Below are 5,905 nucleotides of genomic sequence, written 5' to 3'. Positions count from 1 at the left end.
CTTATGAACTTCCATTGGATTAGATTTCCTGCTGAAAATGAAAACATTGATGTTTTTGGTGCCTGGAAAGGAAGCCTAGGATACCTGTTGACTCCACAACCCCTTTTTCCCCAAGAAGTGTCCCTTGCGTCCTGAGTTCAAGTGTCTTCAAAGCCCATGACACCTTTGGTAAAGGCTGTCTTCCAATTGGAGCGCTCGCTGGCAAGTGTTTCCCAATTGTTGGTGTTTATACTACATTTTTTTAAAAATTGCCTTGAGACAGTCTTTAAACATCTTTTGTTGACCACCAGCATTACGCTTTCCATTTTTAAGTTCAGAATAGAGTAGTTGCTTTGGAAGACAATGATCAGGTATCCGCACAACATGACCAGTCCATCGAAGTTGATGTTGAAGAATCATTGCTTTGACACTGGTGATCTTAGCTTCTTCCAGTACACTGGTATTAGTGTGCTTGTCTTCCCAAGTGATGTGTAAAATTTTTCGGAGACAAATGGAAACTTTCAAGGAGTTGGAGACAGCAGTAGTTCCAGGTGACCATGGTCCACACTCAGGAATGTTGTTCTCAATCACACATACTTATATTTAAATATAAATATATTTAAATTAGTGTGGCATAATAGCTAAAAGACTGTGCTGTAAATCAGGAAGTCCCTGGTTTGAATCTTGCCTTAGGGAAGCCACTCTCTCACAGCCTCGGTTTCCCCCCATTCACAATACTGGATCACAACTAGATGATGTTTGTGAAATGCTCTGAAGTCTTGAAAGGGCTATGCCAATATAATTATACTTGATTATTTTGATAGAAAATTGCCATTATGCCAGCATACTTGGTTTCTTCTTGTCACTGTTATACATGCTGCTGATTTATTTTATTGTTTTTAAATGTTAATAACTGACTTGGTAAAAAGACTGCTGCAGGTGCCAAGTGTGGATTTTAGATTGGTTCCCGCTGTTTTTGTCCTGTACAATATTGGAAAATGAAGCAAAAAATCAATTGCATGGCACCCTATGCATTAAGTTTTTATCTAAAATAAATAAATATTGAATTTGCTTTGGTTTCTGCTTTTAATATAGATCTAATTGAATTCTACAATCCTATTATTCCATAACCATCTTTTAGTTATATTTTTGTTGTTGGCAGTTCTAGTTTTTTTTTTTTTTACAATATTCAAGATTTTTTCCATAAAAGACACAAAGTTGAATGATTGCTTGGGCCCATTTCTCTGAAGAAACTAATAGGAAGAATGCTTGGTTAAAAGCTCAATATTATATAGGCAGAATATTTTTCTGTGGGTGTGGCTGCATCAGATCTATTTCCAACTGACCTTACATGTGGGTGTGCTTTAAATAAGCCCAGTGCTTTTTTCTGGGGGTATGCAGGGGTATGCACACCCCTAAACATTTTGTGAATCTTAAGTTTGGCCTCATTGAGGGGCAGTATTTCAATATGAGTAGGAAAATGAGAGTATCCCGAACCATTTTTTTAATAGAAAAAAGCACTGACTAAGCCTATGGTTTGTCCTGTAGACACACCTGCTGTTCTGGGAGCTGGTTCCTTTGGGTGCCTTAGTCCCTTTTGCTGTCTTTAATAGTACACCATAGCCTAGGTATTATAAGTAGGGACATTATTTGATGTATGTGGGGTGATATTTTGGAGTCATCCTAATCCTTAATGCTCTCAGTGTGGAAAAGTTCCAACTAGGAACATATGCACACATCTGCCCCCCCCCCCCCCTGGATGCTTTCTATGCTTGCAGTTTATACTGCAAGAGTCAAACCATGAAAATATACTGTAGTAGACGCGGGCATTTGGGCGATGTCTCTACATCCCAAGAGCAGCAAGCTGAAACTTCAATAACGTCAGATTTATACTTCTGACAAGTTTTTATTACGTCTGTTGTGGAGGGCTTGCCAAACACAAGACTGCTTTACAGAAGCATTGTGAGGTTGTATAAACCAAACCAGTGATTATAGAATTACACACACTGCTTGATAAAATGACTGTGGGGGTGGGGGAGAGAGAGGTTCTTTCCCCTTTATTTCTCTTTAATGGTACCAAATCCTGCTTAGATTTGCATATCCCTGAGAAAAAGGAGCATTGAAAAATGTAAGGGAGAAAACAAATGTTGTTAATTTCTTCTTTGGCTTGCTTCCCTGGAGATGAGCTGCTTAAACAGTGGTGGCTGGGTTAGGTCAGGCAGAGAAGGGAAGTCAACAGGAGGTGGAGCCCCAGCCCCAGCCCATGACCAGCAGAGTCAGCTTAGTCTAGCCTTGTTGTTGTCCTCCTCCTCCTCCACCTCCTCCCTGCTGAGTTCTGCAAGGGCCAATCCTAAAGCTAAGCAGGAGGATGCTGACCAGCAGTGCCACTCCTTTCATTGCTTCTAAGAAAGAAGGCAGGCAAGTAGGGGCTGGCTGAAGGCAGACTGAGGTTAGTAGGGCAATATGGAAAACACATCTCAGTGGTAGTGCATCCACCTTGCAGAAGGTCTCAAGTTCCATTCCTGGCATCTCCAGGTAGGGCTGGGATAAACTTCTGTTGGAAACTTGGGAGATTCACTTCCAGTCGCTGTATATAATACTGAGCTAGATAGACCAGCCATCTGACTCTGTATAAGGCAGTTTCCTATGTTTCTATGCCCGACTTGCTCAAATGGGCCAGCCTCCATTGTGCCATGACCTGAAAAGTCCACTTTGGAGAGAGTGGAAGTATTAGGACTGCATCTTCCAGATTAGTTTGGGGGCGGAGGAATTATATTATGGAGTAGGGTCCAGATGGGAAACGGTGACCCTCCACATGTAGGAGGGCAAGATAATCAAAGTTAGAAGGAAATTCTAGATGTAAAGGTAAGGCAAAGGACCCCTGGACGGTTAAGTCCAGTCAAAGGCAACGGGTTGCGGCGTCATCTCACTTTCAGGTCAAGGGAGCCGGCATTTGTCCACAGACAGCTTTCTGGATCATGTGGCCAGCCAGAGCCATCTTTACCTGGGGGTGCAAAGGGTGTGGGGCACCCAGGCGCTGAATTGGGGGCGGCACCAGGCACCCACTGCTGAAGCCGCCTAAATCTTAAATATCTACCTGTTACGAAATAATAAATAATTTTGATCAAGCTAGAAAAACAAAACACATATATACCTAGGTATTACCGAAATGTATACCTACTGTTTCACTAAAGGACTTTCGACTTTGTGCGCTCATTTACAGAAGCGACGGTGCTTGTCATTCACAACGGCAGCACTTGACTTAATGTTAGTCACAATTTTGGGGCTTGTCAGACTCAACGATTGTGCTTGTCATTCTCAATGGTGCCATGAATGTGAAATTAACTTACATCATAATAAAAGTTAATCTGGGGGCTAAACTAAATTTGGGGGCGCTGGGCAGATCTTTGCACCCCGGCGGCACATATGCGAAACACTGCGCTGTGGCCAGCATAACTAAACTGCTTCTGGCGCAACGGAATACTGTGACAGAAACCAGAGCGCATAGAAACACTGTTTACCTTCCCGCTGCAGGGGTACCTATTTGTCTACTTGAAGTGGTGTGCTTTCGAATTGCTGGGAGGAGCTGGGACAGAGCAACGGGACCTCACCCCTTCGTAGGGATTCAAACCGCCAACCTTCTGATTGGGAAGCCCAAGACTCTCAGTGGTTTAGACCACAGCGTAGAAGATGAAGTAAGGTTTAGCAGGCCCAACCAATTTCAGATTAATCCTTCAGGAACGTTATAAAGGGTTGGTATAGATTATTATATTCATTTTTCACTTCACACAACCAAAAAGGGCCCCAAAGCAATTCACAGGGGAAGTAAAAGGCAAAAGGACACAATAAAAATATCAGTTAAAACTATATACTAAAAAGTGTTCATCCCAAAATCATGGTGAATCACAGAATATTTGGCACAAAAGCAAACACCAGGAACTGCCACTAATTGAAAGTAGAATGTCGAAAAAACGAACCCACCCTAAAATAAGGAAAACAACTTCTCAGTGACTCGGCACTCAACCAGTCTGGTGGCAACTAATTCTCCCATATGCATGCATCTAGGAGCACTTGTGTGGGGGGGGGGAGCTTTGCCAGTAATAAATAAGGCAGCTTGGGGGCGGGGGTGATTTTCCTCAGGAAGACAACAGAAGGGAACATTAAAAAACTCTTCCCTCCTCAAACCTGCCTGTGGTTCTGCCACTGCTCAGGACCCCCTGCTGCTGCTATTTGCATTTTTAAAACATGCGTTAAAGTAGCATTTCGTTTGGCCCACAGAGTTTTTAATGTTAAACCATATACGGAAAGCTGCAGAACAGTGCCATGTATATATGAATTGAAGATGTATTAATAACGTTTCTAACTGGCTGGCATGAGGTGAGATTAGTGGGGGATTGCTATGACAAACTTGCCATAACTTGCCATACTATATTATTTTGAGCAATGCAAATGTAATCGTATTTTAATTGCTCGCTGAAGCATGCAAAGTTAACGAGGCTTGCTTTTCTGCCTGTATTCTGTGACAGCTATTATTGCTCAATGAATTTCAAGCTTTCTGGGGTATTTCATAGCTGAGTAGCATAGCACCCTGTTAGCCAATAAAAAAATGGCAAATGAAACCTAGATAACTTGGAGTTCATAATGCCTTTTGTTTTTAAATTGGTTTGATAATGGGGGATGTTTATTCCTATCGGCTCTGTTTCCATGGCAGCAGAAAGCACTCTTTAAACTTGGAAGGCATATAGGATAAATTATTGAAGCTCAGTGGCATTACACTAATGGCTTTTACTAGTAACTTCAGAGACTATAGGACCACTGCTCTCCTACTAAATATGCAAAGCCTGGTACCTTTTCACTGTTGAACTCCTGGAGTTGAGTGCGATGATTGTATGGTACCGTGCATTTTACAAAACCATAACAGGTCTCTATAAAATCCAGTAGAGTGTACTCTGGAAAATTTCCATCTGTGCAATTTATGCAGCTATGCGGTAATCTCAGAGCCTATGAGTCATATCCATGACTACCTAAGATAAGCAGTTACCAAACCTTTGGGCCTTTCCTACCTGGGAAGGAAGGAAATAAGTAAATTCTGTGTTTTACAGTCAACATGATGCTTAGATTTTACAGCCTGATCCTAAATAAGTGGACTTGAAAGCAGTGTTGCCTTGTGCAAACAGAAACACACTTTAGCTTGCAGAAGACAATTCTGCTAATTTCTCACTTTCCTGTTGCACCCCACCCCAGTCCCCATTTGTCTCATCACATGCTGTTCAAGAGGGATTTCCTATCGCATAAAGTGCTTTTAAGTTCTCTGCCTTGCTGACAGGCACTGGGAAGTTCTCTTGAGATCTTGGATGGCCCCATGAGACCACTGGTCCATCTGGTAGTGGTTCTCTAGGGTTTCAGACAGCTGCACCTGGAGGGAGATGCAGGAGATTGAATCCGAGACCTTATGCATGTAAAGCAGCTGCTGTCCCACTGAGTTATGACCTTTCAAAGATGCTCTGCCACCGAGCTGCTGTCCAACATATCCGAAACAGAAGTCAGGACTTGACTGAGGTTTATCACACACTCTTCAGCCACAAACACTGGCGCACTCTTTCTGTAACAGAATTTCAACAGATTTATAGATATGAACCCACCCATACAACTCTGAACAGATCGTGATCCTACTTTAGCCTTTCTCAAGTAACGCTTCAATCTGGGTGCTGAATTAACAGGAAAATAAAAACAGGACCAACATCTGTGTTCAATAGTGCATTCAAATAACGTCATAATAAATATCTGAATGACATGCTATATTTAAATTCAAGTTCAAAGCAGGGAATGCAGGTCAGAAGGCAACACAGAACATCATACATAAAGATTTGTCTTAAAAGGGAAGGGTAAAATAATAAAAGTGAAAGCCTTCGCACAGTTACAGGAT

Source organism: Lacerta agilis, chromosome 6 (genome assembly GCF_009819535.1).
Source record: "Lacerta agilis isolate rLacAgi1 chromosome 6, rLacAgi1.pri, whole genome shotgun sequence".
Classification (NCBI taxonomy): Eukaryota; Metazoa; Chordata; class Lepidosauria; order Squamata; family Lacertidae; genus Lacerta; species Lacerta agilis.
The sequence above is the reverse complement of the archived record's forward strand: the minus strand, read 5'-3'. Positions refer to the sequence as shown.